The sequence below is a fragment of the Colobus angolensis genome, unplaced genomic scaffold (assembly GCF_000951035.1).
Source record: "Colobus angolensis palliatus isolate OR3802 unplaced genomic scaffold, Cang.pa_1.0 Scaffold17, whole genome shotgun sequence".
NCBI lineage: Eukaryota > Metazoa > Chordata > Mammalia > Primates > Cercopithecidae > Colobus > Colobus angolensis.
In genome coordinates this window covers 19494354-19506978 of record NW_012114821.1, presented here as the reverse complement: position 1 = coordinate 19506978, position 12625 = coordinate 19494354, and the positions used below count along the sequence as shown (strand labels likewise).

General features: G+C 37.3%; 1 long non-coding RNA gene across 1 annotated transcript in view; it reads right to left on the bottom strand.

The window, feature by feature from the left end:
• The window catches only part of LOC105509078, a 30758-nt gene that overhangs the window by 8044 nt on the left and 10089 nt on the right, over positions 1 to 12625 (bottom strand). The window contains exon 3 of the long non-coding RNA XR_001001383.1: positions 7809 to 7902. This is a non-coding gene — a long non-coding RNA (uncharacterized LOC105509078). The remainder of the gene's footprint in view (positions 1 to 7808; positions 7903 to 12625) is intronic.

Below are 12625 nucleotides of genomic sequence, written 5' to 3'. Positions count from 1 at the left end.
ACAATAAACATAATAAATAGTTGAAGTTAAATGGAGACGACATTTAGTAAGTAAAAGGTAATGTGTAATGTGAAAAACGGGGGTAGGGTAAACAGTATTGAGAGTGCTAGGTGTTCAATCAAAATCAATGCAGACTTAGGTAAATGGAAACTTAAACAGCAGGGAGAATGCTTCCATCTCAGAAATCTCAAGTGTCTCAAAATCAAACAGAAGGGGACATATCTTTTGAGGAAGGGGAGAGGTAAAACTGGCAGGGAAGTTTGTTGGGGCAAAAGGCAAGAGGGTAGGGTAAGAAGGTAGCAAAATCAGGTTGCTTCAGCAGAGAAATTGTTTTTCTTTGTGGTTGGCTGATTCTCGGAATGAGTGTTGAGGAGGATATTCTGCACCTGAGGTGCTTAGTGCTTATTTAAACTTGAGGGCAAGTCAAAACGTAGGGGCCTGCAGGGAGGGGAGAAGTCTGACTGAAGTTCGGTCAAGCCAAAGTTCATGGGTAATGGTGAGCCCTTGGTCACCAAGGAGACTGTTTATGTGTCATGTTCAGTAGAGTGGTCCAGGAAGAACTCATCGAGAAGGTGATATAATAGCAGAGTTGAAGTAAGTGAGAGAGCAAAGACTAGAAAGCTGTGAGGAAGCAAAACATACTCATATCAAGAGAAAAGCATTCTGGGCAGAGGGAAAGGCTAGTGCAAGCACTGAGGTGAGGGTGCAGCTGTTGAGTTTAAAGAATAGGATGACGGACTGTATTTTCCAAAGACTTCCCTGATAATATCTTCTATCCCACGTGCTCCTTTGCAATGTGACCTTGCCATGTTACCATGAGGAAGTGGAGTTTATTACTCCACACCCTCAAATTCTGGCAGGTCTGGTAACTGCTTTAACCAGTAGAATATGGTAGAAGCGTTGATGGGCCACTTCCAAGCATAGTCTTTAACTGGCTTGGTAACTTCTACTTCTTGCCTCCTGTAACACTTGCTCTTGGGACTCTGACCCTCAGAACACTGAATGCCATAGCTGCTGTGCTATAAGAAGCCCAAGGCATGTGGAAAGGCCATGGCCAGAGGCATGTAGGTACTCTGGTCCACAATCCCAGCTCAGCTCTCAGCATCAACTGTCAGTCACTGGAGTGAGCAAGCTACTGTGGACGTCAGCCCATGGATCCTTCAGATGACTTGAGACTTAGCTGACACTGGACTGTAACCACACAAGAAGTCTTAAAGCACAAATGCCCAAGTTGAAGTCAGTCAATCCACAGACCCAATAGAGAACATAACAAATCATTTTAAGCCACTGAATTCTGGGGTGGCTTGTTATGGAGCAATAGATGACTAAAATAAATGAAAAGGGGAACATGGTAGCTAGAGGAATGTGAGCAAGAGGGAAATAAGCAGGAGATGAAGTCAGAGAGTACTTGCAAAGTTCAATTGGATATTTTCTTGTAACAACATTGAGTTTTGCTTTGAGTGAAAGAGAGAGCTGTTCTGGGGTTATGAAAGAGGAGTGACATGATCTGACTTCCATTCTAAAAGGACCCCTCTGGCTGCCATGTGGGGAATAAACTGTGGATACTTTGGTAACAATTCAGGTAAACAATAGTTATGTTTCAGGTTGGACAGGTAGAGGGGTGGGAGGTGAGAAGGTGTTGCTGTCTGTAAATATTTTAAAAGTAGAGCACAACAGTGTTTCCTCATGGACTGAGATATAAGAGAATGAGATTGCCAAGAATGTTCGAGATACTAGAAAAGGATGTTTCCATTTTGAACTGAGATGGAGGATACTGTTGGAGGGCAGGCTCAAGGAGGAAGACCAGGGGTCTATTCATTGGAAACAGTGTTGGTCATCTCAGTAGAAACATCAAGTAGGCAATAGGACACCATAGCTTTGGAGCTGGCAAAGGTGTCCAGGTTGAAGATGTAAATACGGGAGTCAGCAACACATGGGATTTTTAAAGTCATGAACTAATGAAATCCTCTAGGGAGTGAATGTAGTTATGAGAAGAGAAGAAGACTGACTGACCCCTAACACATTGCAGAGAAAGCAACTGGGAGAAGACAAAAAGTTGGCAAATTAGACTGAGAAGGAACAGTCAGTGACACAGGAGAAAAACCAAGACAAGGAATTTGCTAGAAATCTAGCAAAGGAAGCATTTTTAGTAGGAAGAAGTCATCAGCTGGATCAAAAGCATTTGGGTCAAGTAAGAAGAGAACTGAGAACTGACCCCTGTATTCAGCAATGTATGGTCTTAGCAGAATCATCTATTTCCTCTTTCAATTTCTCCTCACGCACAACACAATATTTACTGAGCATTTACTATATGTCAAGTACTTCCCAGGCTTTGGGGATAGTAAACCAAATAAAATGTTCCCTCAAGGAGTTTACAACCATTCAATCGATTAAACCGTATTTACTGCACAATTACTACATGTAAGACACTGTACTAAATACTATGGGAGATATAAATGTGGTGTAAGACATGTGTTTAACCTAATTGGAAACTTCAGACAGAAACACACAGACTTGTAAATTGCAGTATAAACAAAGCCAACAAGAAATGTCAAAATGAAGTATAAAGTTTCAATAAATGGCAGCATACAAGACTAAATGCCCTGTGATGAAAGGATAAGTAATCTAAATTGCAAAAATGTAGAAAAGCTTCATGAAAAGACACATAAATAAAAAAGTGCAGGGTTGGGGAGCCTATGACATTGACATTAGAGGTCAATAAATGAGCAACTTTGAGGATAACAGAAAATGAATATAAAAAGTAAGTGCGACAACATGGGTGAACCTGAAGGACATTTTGCTAAGTGAGATAAACTAGTCACAGAAGGAAAGATACAGTATGATTTGACTTACACGAATACCTAAAATAATCTCATAGAAGCAGAGAGTGGAAAGGTGGCTTCCAGGGTCTGGGAGGAGGATGAAATGGGGAGTTACTGTTCAATATACATGAAGTTTCAATTATGCAAGAAAAATATGTTCTAGAGATTGGCTGTACAACATCATGCCTATGGTTAACGATACTATACACTTACAAATTTGTTCAAAGGACAGGTTCTATGGTAAATGTTCTTACTGCCATAAATAACAACAAAAACTTAGTAATTATGAATTTCTTAAAAAGTAACTAGAGATACATCGAGAATGGATGGGGCCACTTGTATGACTTTGGAATTTGATCTTTTCTGTGCTATGGCAAGGGTGGAGTTTGGGGGATGAAGAGGTTTTAGACCTTTGGATGTATCACAAGGTTTCTATTTTAGGATAATTCAATCTAGTGGTGGCAGTTAAGATGGAGTGTGGATGGGGGTTGACAGGACTCAGAAATAATACCACTGACATGGGTTGCTACTTAGAATAATGTAGGTATTTTAAAGCCTTTTCAATCTCATAGAGGCTTTCCCTCTCCACTGATGGGTGTGTTCTTGTACATTTAGGGTGGGGTATGTGTATGTTTAAAAAACATCTCTTTCTTAATGCATTGATTTGTAGGTACTCAGTTTTTGCTGCCAGAAATGGAATCCATTCATTTCACACTCTAGCTGTCACTAGTATTTAAGAATTTAACTGCAATGCTTGGGGTTTCCTTAGATTCTACAACAGAAAGAGCTTAATTTGTTTTAGTATTTACTTTTATCCTATTTTCTAGTGTCATAATTTTATTGCTCACAAACATTGATAAATCAGTGTCTTCTGTTATAATTTTCACCTCTCTCTCTGTCTTTCTCTCTCTCTCTCTCCTCTTTTAATGTAATGCTCTGAGCATGGTGCCTAGCACTTATCTCTCAAAAAATAATACTTCATTCTTATCTTCCCTATCTCTTTTTCAGTGTTTGGAAAAATTGTCCAGTAAATATGCCAAAGTAAGGTAGTTTTATTTTTAAGTAATTATTTACTTTTTGTATTGTTTTAAATCTCTTTTTCTTTTCCTATAACCTAGAACTCTCTCAACATTCTCTTTCATTTAAAAACATTTACAGAACACTTATTATATAGGTAACTGAAACATGAACAGGACCTACCCTCCATCTCACTGAAGGTCTCAATTTCCTAGGAGATTTGGACACTGGTTTAAATCATTGAAGACTGAATAAAATAACAAATGTTATATAAACACAAGTAAATTGCTGGGTTTCTTAGTTTTTTATTCCAAATTTTATTAACATATTTCTCAGTGTTTGATAAATTGTTTAAATTCAAATGCATAAATTTCACTATTTTTTTCAAAGCACTCTTAATATTACTGCTATTTTATCAAAAATTTATTTTATTTTATCCTTTCATTGTTTTATTTGTGATTTTGTGGTGTTGTCTTCCTTCTCTCTTCTAATGGCCTTAAATATTTATTTAGTATGTATTTTAGTCTGATGGTGAGTTTATTGTGTTAGCATTTCCTTAGTAATAGTAATAGCGTAAATTAATATTCTTTTTGCTGGGTGATTATTCATTTAATACTACTACTTTGTATTGTGTGTTTGTTTTTACTTTGTAAACATATCTTTGTAGGCTACAATTTATTGTATTTTATTTTGAAATTTAGAGGAGATCTTTTTTAATAGAAACCACTAGGATGTCCACAATAAATGGTTATTTCTGATACATGTTGGATTTTCCTTTTTATCTGACAAGTTTACTGTTGCTATTCCTAGATTTCCCTTTTTATGAATCTATTATGTGTAATAGATGCTTTTAAACTCTTCCTCTTTTAAACTCATTTGAAAGATAACTGTAACTCATCTAATTTTCCTTATCTTTTAAAATATTAACATTAATATGGGTTTTTAGGGTCAGTTGCAGTGGCTCATGCCTGTAATTCCAGCACTTTGGGAGGCTGAGGTGGGCAGATCACCTGAGGTCAAGAGCTCGAGACTAGCCTGGCCAATGTGGTGAAACCCTGTTTCTACTAAAAATACAAAAAAAAAAAAAATAGCACAATGTGCTGGCACATGCCTGTAATCCCAGCTACTCAGGAGGCTGAGGCAGGAGAATCGCTTGAACCTGGGAGGCAGAGGTTGCAGTGAGGAGAGATTGCGCCACTGCACTCCAGCCTGGGTAAGAGAGCAAGGCTCCATCTCAAAAAACGGAACAAAACAAAACAAAGAAACATGGGGTTTTAGGACTCTTCATATTTTCTCTCCTAAGTTTTTCTGTTTTAAAATTAGCAGATTACTTCTACTGTATGAGGAACAGGAATCTAGGCAGCCTCTTGGCCTACCCTCTGTTAGCAGATGAGGTCAATTTTAGCAAATCTGGCTACAGGTGTTCTTAGGTCCTTCCAACAACCTTAATGGACACGCCGGCTTCAGATCAATGGAAAATGGGGCTCAAAAATGGGGCTCAGTTAATGATAATTTCAACTCTTTTCCAACTATTCTATTTAACACCTAGAGGACACGTTAATATCACTTCTATTCTGAGTTCCTTTTCAAGGTGAGTGTCATCTGCGGCATTGAATTTCACATTAGCCGTATACTTTCACCCATAGACACAGTCCACGTGAAGGAATTCTGGAGAGACAACTGCCTGGCAGCAAAATGAACTGTGCCCTAATTTTACAAAAACTTCTTCTTAGAGGTTATAGAGTTGAGAAAAAAAAAAAAAAAAGTATGTGTTGCTAGCATGAAGGTTGGTCTAAACGTGAAGTAGCCTTGACATCTGGCAATTTGCAAAGATTTTGTACATTACAGGTACCGTACTTCAAGGCTGGTCATAGGACCAGTGGACCAAGAAACAGGGATATGGTTTGGGGGGGCAAGGTAGAGGCTCTCTAAGAGCAGTCAACTGTTATCAATTTTTTGAAAAGACCAACATCTAAGAGTAAGGCCAGGACAGTGCATTTAAGAGTTAACCATGACTTTTCTCAGAAAACGTGACAAAAAAAACAAGTCTGAGAAAGTACCTTTTTGTTCTCTTTGTGGTTTGGAGCTAAGAAGTGTAAATGGGTGGAGGTACGCTTGAGGTTTACATCTTCTTTTGTTTTTGCATAAAGATTTTAGTTCTTTATACTCTTGGGCACCTTTTGCTTACATACATCCAGCTCCGCTTTGCCCTACATGGACAGCAAACCACAGCACAGGAAAAGTGCCACCAAAAGCAAAGCGAGGCTAATGTCACAGATACCACAAATTCCCCAAAACCTAAAAAGGATGCTTACATTTTCCTTGTCCTTTAGTCTAAAAGGTAGCTTTAGCCCAGAAGTTAATAGGACAAGTTATCTTGTCATGTCTGTGAATCACAGAATGAAGTCCACAGCAAAGTTTTGAAAAACTGTATAGATACAATGATAATAACCTCGGGACTATTTGTACAAAAGGGCAAACTACTGGTGTACCAGCAGCTGTATTTCCTAATGTTACACTGTGCCTACAGTTCTAACTTGTAACTACTAAACAGGAAGATATTTTTTCCTTTCTCTCAGTTCACTCCCTCCTGTAATTTATCTTACATTGATAGTGAGCAATTACAATCTCTGCAAAAATAAAATGATAGGCCCGTTAAATGTATGTTTTATATAACCACAAAAGAAAGAAGAATCCCTAGCTTCCCCAAGACCAAATATAATTTTATTCCAAGCTCCTCAAACTACCTGTGGGAAAAGGATAATTTTATTTTTTTTAATTTCTAATGCTGATTGTTTCATAAAATAGAATAAAAATCAATTACTACAAAAATTATTAAAAAGGCACAAAATGCAGCTCTTTTTTATCATTAGATTCAACAGACCTGAAATTTCTTTGCCAACTGTCTATATAAGTTTCTAAAGACTTACTCTCAATTTCAGTACTCATCTTGTCAGAGATAAACATTTGCAGACCTGCATTGGCCTGTTGATGGCCTTGGAATATAACCTTTCTACAGTTAAATATTCTGAGTGAATATTGTGATTAATATTTTTTTGAGTGCACATTAATTGAAATCTTTGTATGTATGTATGTATGTATGTATCTATCTATCTATCTATCCACTCTCCTGTTTATCATCTATCTATGATTTACCTATCCATCATCATCTATCTTTACTTTGTATATTATTGCTTCCCTAGTTTGAGGTCATACGCTTAAATGCTATTTTATTCTATTTTCTTTTTGAAATTTGTTTACTTGTGGCTACAAAAACATCTCTCACTAATGGATCCCAAACCAATTGCAAGAAAACTGAGAAGAATATGTGTGCTGTGTGTGTGTGTGTGTGTGATGTTGGTTATTTCTATAACAATTTACTGCAAAGTGTTAAGAACTTGTGGGAGAGTAGTCACTTGGCTCTGGTTAGTGAATGTTCTTTTTATGTTTTCTGACTGCAGATTTTTAAGTAAATAATAAAAGTCATATTAAAAAATGAATCTGTTTATATTTTAGGCTTCGTTTCCTTTATTTCTTAATATTAATCTTAAGGGTAATGTTTTGATGGCAGAAATGCTTTTGGATATTCTTTGGTTATACCTCAAGGTTTACACAATGAATAGCTTAACTGACCAATCTTTTTTCTTTAAGACACTTTACTGCTGTTGATTTTTTCGTCATAGCATTCATTTTTCAAAATTATGTTCTGCTTAGTTTGAATCTTAAATTATTTGTTACTTCTCATTTTTAAAGGTGAAGGACTTAGTTAACAATCTTTTTCACTCCCTATGTCTTAATTCTCTTTTCTATGACCTGCAGAGACCAAAATTAGCATATCTGAGACCTACCACTCATTGTAATTGCTTTATCCTAGATTTGTGTTGATTTTCATCTAAACCCTTATCTTCTGAAAGTGTAAAAGGCAAAGTCTGAAGCTATTCATCTTCTTATATCTTTAATATTACTTACCTTCCTCCTGGACTCACATAAGATTATCCTTGCATTTGGAGGGAAGGGAAAAATACTTTTCTGTCTACTCTCTTCTAGATTCTCAGTTGAAGCTCTGCAACAAAAGAGAGATTAATGAGCAAAGAACTAACAGAAGTTTACTAATGTGTATATCTCATATGTACATGAGAGAAACTCAGGGATAAGTAACTTAAAGGTTTGGTTAGAACTCGGACTTACATAGCAAAGGAACAGTAAATTTTTAGAGAAGTGACAAGACAGAGGAAAGGGACCTTTAACCTCTAGGAATAGTAAATTGTGGAAATGCAAATATATGAAAAACTAGTGGTAGACGAAGTGTAGTTGGTAAAGTTTATTCTGCAGACCCTTCTGGTACCATCCCATCTCCAGGCTGACAAGGATCTAAAGTTGTCTCTATCTAAAGGTGATTAACGTTCATCTTTCCTGGTACAAAGGTGAAGAGGTGCATTTTTGCAAATTTACTTCCTAATTTTAGGAAAACAGGTGGAGGGCAGAGCGCTTCTTTTTCTTCTTCTTCTTTTTTTTGGTATCTATATCTTCACAATTTTTTTACTCAAAATTATTATTATGCCAAAGAGGCATTTTTGCTACCCATGACATTTAAGGTCATAAAACTTGAAAATTAGAGGAAAATTTTTCTCTTCCAATATTATTTCTAAGAAAAAAATCAATGGTAAATTAAAATTAATTTCCATATGAGATTTCATATCTGGGATTTTAAAAGTAATGTGTAGTGAAAAATCACATCTCTAGTTACACAAAAATAAATGCAGATCATGGAATAAAAACAAGAGCTAAAGAGTAAAGAGAAAAAGGAGAAAAAAACATATATGAAAATCTTTTCTGAAACAGCACCTGGATTTGAGAAGAAATTAAGTTGCTTTCTTGTATAGCATGGTAACTAAGACCATGGACTCTGGAGCCAGATATCTATGTTCAAATCTATCTGACACCATTAATGTAATTGTGATTGGGGTCAAATAACCTCCTTAAGTCTGAAATAAGTGGGGATAAAAACAATACCTTTCTTATGGTATCATGAGGAATAAATGACTTAATATATTTAAAGCATTTAGCATAGTGGCTGAGTATATCAAGATATATCAAGATGTATCAAGAGTAAGTATCAAGATGAATGTGACCTACTTTATGTTCTTTGAGAGCTATCAGTAACTCCTATAAGCAAAATATAAAGCAGTGAAAGTTAAATGCTTGAAGATGGACAAATGATGGACAGATAAATGAGCATAGCAGTGTGGGCATTAGAGTATCAATTCAATAAATAAAGAAACTGAGACCCAAAGAGTTTGTGATCTCTTGGTTAGCAAGATCACAGGCTGAGAATACAACTTCTTTTGCCATCTCCAAGGAGAGAACCAAGGAGGAAGGCTTTTTTTCCTCTGTGTAGCATAAGCTCAATTTCTTTACTTACTAGCTGCATGGTCTTTGGGGAGTTGTTCAGCTGCCCTGAGCCTTAATTTCTGTATCTATGAAACAGAGACGATAGTAGTACTTACCTCTGAAAATTGCTGTGAGTATTAAATAAGATGATGTGTATAAAGGGCTGTGCAGAGTGCCTGGTTTACAGCAAGCATTCAATAGATTTTAACCTCTATTAATAGTAACATTTTATTTCATCTCAATACTATTTGTGGAGAGTAGGTTAGATACCTGGAGATGCATAGTCAAGATTAGTACTATTTTTGTATCAAAGTTTTGCTTCTGAATAGAGAATTCAAGACAGGAGCAATCAGAAATACTAAATTCATAAATACTACAATTCCAAGGCAAAGTCTTCCCAGAAGAAGTAATTAATTGCAAAACGAAGTGACATGAGTTTTCCTCCTTTCTCTTTAAGCTCCCACAAGAGGCTATAAAATGCCTCAAAATATTCCAATGTATGTGCTTCAGAAAAAAAGAGAAGAAAAAAACCTCTGGACAATGCAGTTTATATAAAGTCCTTTGGGCAATTCCTGGCACCCAAAAGGTGTTCAATATAGGTGGAATTGCGTCTTTATGTAAATGTTTCTATGCCTTCTCCACAAATATCCAATATCCCCAAAGTATGTTTGTCAACTTCAAGGTCTGAGTAATGCCAAAAGAGAAAGAAAAAAAGAACAAAAAAATCCTGTCCTTTGTAGGGGAAAGTTATGGCATTCATTTGCACATAATTTGGATTAATAATAAAGCATCTAGAAATATATGCTTTTAAGGGCTGGTTTTAAAACGTAATATGGCTAAGCCTCTGAAAGCTGTCGTTTTTTTTTTTTTTTTGAAAGATGATTGTGGCCTGAATGCTAATGAATGTCACTGACAAGTTAGAGAACTCTTGGAAGCAAGACTCATGATGAGAAAAATCGCAAGTAGTTCTAAGGTGCAGAGATGCTATTCTGTGAGCCGTTCAGTTGCTAATTCAACGTGAGTTCCCTGAGGCTGGGGATGCACAGCAACCTGTGTCGGGCCCTGGAGGCAGCCCGTGAAGGGAGAGGCAGAACCCTGTTCAGGTGCCCAGGTTCCCATCAAAAAGACAACACATACACTCACAAGTCAACCAAATTACATTGTCCAAGGTCAATAAAAATTCTGTAAGGAGGAATTACAATGCAGAATGAGATTCAGGCCAGATGAGAGGCATAAGCAGTAACTTCTTTGAGTTACAGGGACAAGAAGGCACTGAGGAATGCAAGGACCAGGGAAGGTTTTATGGAAGAGGTGAGATCTTGAGCTGAAACTCAGTGGATGCTCAGCAGCAGAAGATGCACGAAAGAGTTGAGTTGCCAGGACCATGAGAATAGTCTGCTACATAAGGGGAGCACACAAAATAATGTTCTGCACTTGGGAAACCTACTGGGGCACCTCTTAGAATTATGCTATGGCTTGATAAAATGTGGTAACTAGGGACCTAGACTCCTCAGGGAGGGTGATTTTAGTAGCCCCTTCAGGAAGGCCACCTACGCTGACAGAGGCACAAGGAATCTAAAACAGTGTCAGAGAAGGGAGATGATGACCATCACTTATGGCCTCAGGTCTAAATGCTACAACAGATTACTTTATTCCACTAACTTTTCTGTATATGAATTTTCTCCCAGAAATTGTGACTAACCAGAAAATTTAAGAATCTGTGACAGATGAGACAAACTTAATGTGCCCCACCTAGAGTATTTCAGGGCAGTGTTTCCAATGCTTGATTGTCTATTGGGAATAGAATAACCCAGCTCCTTTGTCTTAGGTCATGACCACCCTAGGGTATATTTTGTACTTCAGAGCCTTCCGCAGAACAGGCTGCAGTTGGAGCTTCCTGAGAAATCACACGTCAGCTTGGCTTCTTCCCTTCCCTCTCCTGCTTCCTGCCTGCCTTCTTGTAAGAGAACATCCTTAATATATCATTTATACTGGGATCCCTGCATCAGGATCTGCTTCTGGACCTACACAAGAAACATGCATTGGATGTGGATTGAGCAAAAGTTTAAAGGACAGAATCAGCATATTTAATTTGCCTGAGGTAATTGTTCTCATTTAGGTAGAAAAGGAGTGAATGAACATTCTGAGAATGAATTTGGAAATCCAGTTATTGGATGGTGTATTGCAGAAACTTAATGAAGCCAAATAAATTCATAATTATTTTTTGCCTGTTTATCAGCTGAGACAGCTTATTACACATGCTACAGCTTAGATTCAACTGAAATGTAATAGAGTCTGTGTTCTTTGTGCTACAAGAACCCATGACTTTCTACCTAAGGGCTCCCTCTGCCATGATAATATGCTTGACCTGACGTCAGGTGAGTTGAAATGCAGGGAATTAATACCCTCAGGACAGCTGTCAACTAATAGCTAATGGGAATTGTTAAATTAAATATTTCAGATGTCTTACTGCTCAGGTGAGTCATCTCTGAGGCTGTTGTGCTCCATCTCCTGGAGATTGAGGCCTTGTTTCCTACAATGACATTCCCCTTTAGCTTCTTTTTCTTGCCTCTCTCATTCTCCAGCCCCCTACTGATGTTTCTTGGGATCCCATTTCAAATCTATTTGCAATAATCCTGTGTCAGGGTCTACCTCTGGGGGAACCCAAATTAAACCATGCAGTTTCCACTTCAGACCTTTCCTACTCCTCTGAGTGCCCTCTCCTGAGACACAGCGTCTATAAGAGGCAATTTACCTATGGCACTACTCTGTAGTTCTGGGGTATGCTTCTTCTGAAGTTATTCTACACTTTGTAACTCATATTTATGAATATGGTTAGTAAGGATACATACTTTTGTTTTTTAAATTGTGACTATGATCTTAACAATTTTGAGTGATATTACAGACAATACATTTGGGATAAAGAAAACCAAGACTCATATTAAGGAAATCATAAACCATCCCAGAAGTGGTGCACAGCTGTTCTGCAAGTCACCAATTCAGGCAGTATCTATCAAGTCTTGGGCATGCTTAGGGTACTGTGTGAGGGCCAATATACTTGTGAGTGTGGATGTGACTTTGAGGAATACATCCCATAGTCATGAAAGCAAAGAGGATGTTCACATTGGTTAATTAAAAAGGAATAAAACTGATTTCAGTATGTGGCTTGCTCAGAAGATGTCCCAAGAATTAGCTTTTAATGAGGAATTCTCTCCTGGGTTTGAGTTAAAAAAGTCAATCCTGAAATAAGTGAATATGCAGACCCCCAGAGTGGCTGGTTACCATGTTCTAACATTCATTAGGTTTCATGAGATGTAACACAATTGATTAACATAAATCATTCTATTTCATATTCTATATCCTAGAGTCTTCAGTTTTTGCTAACTGCTTTATGT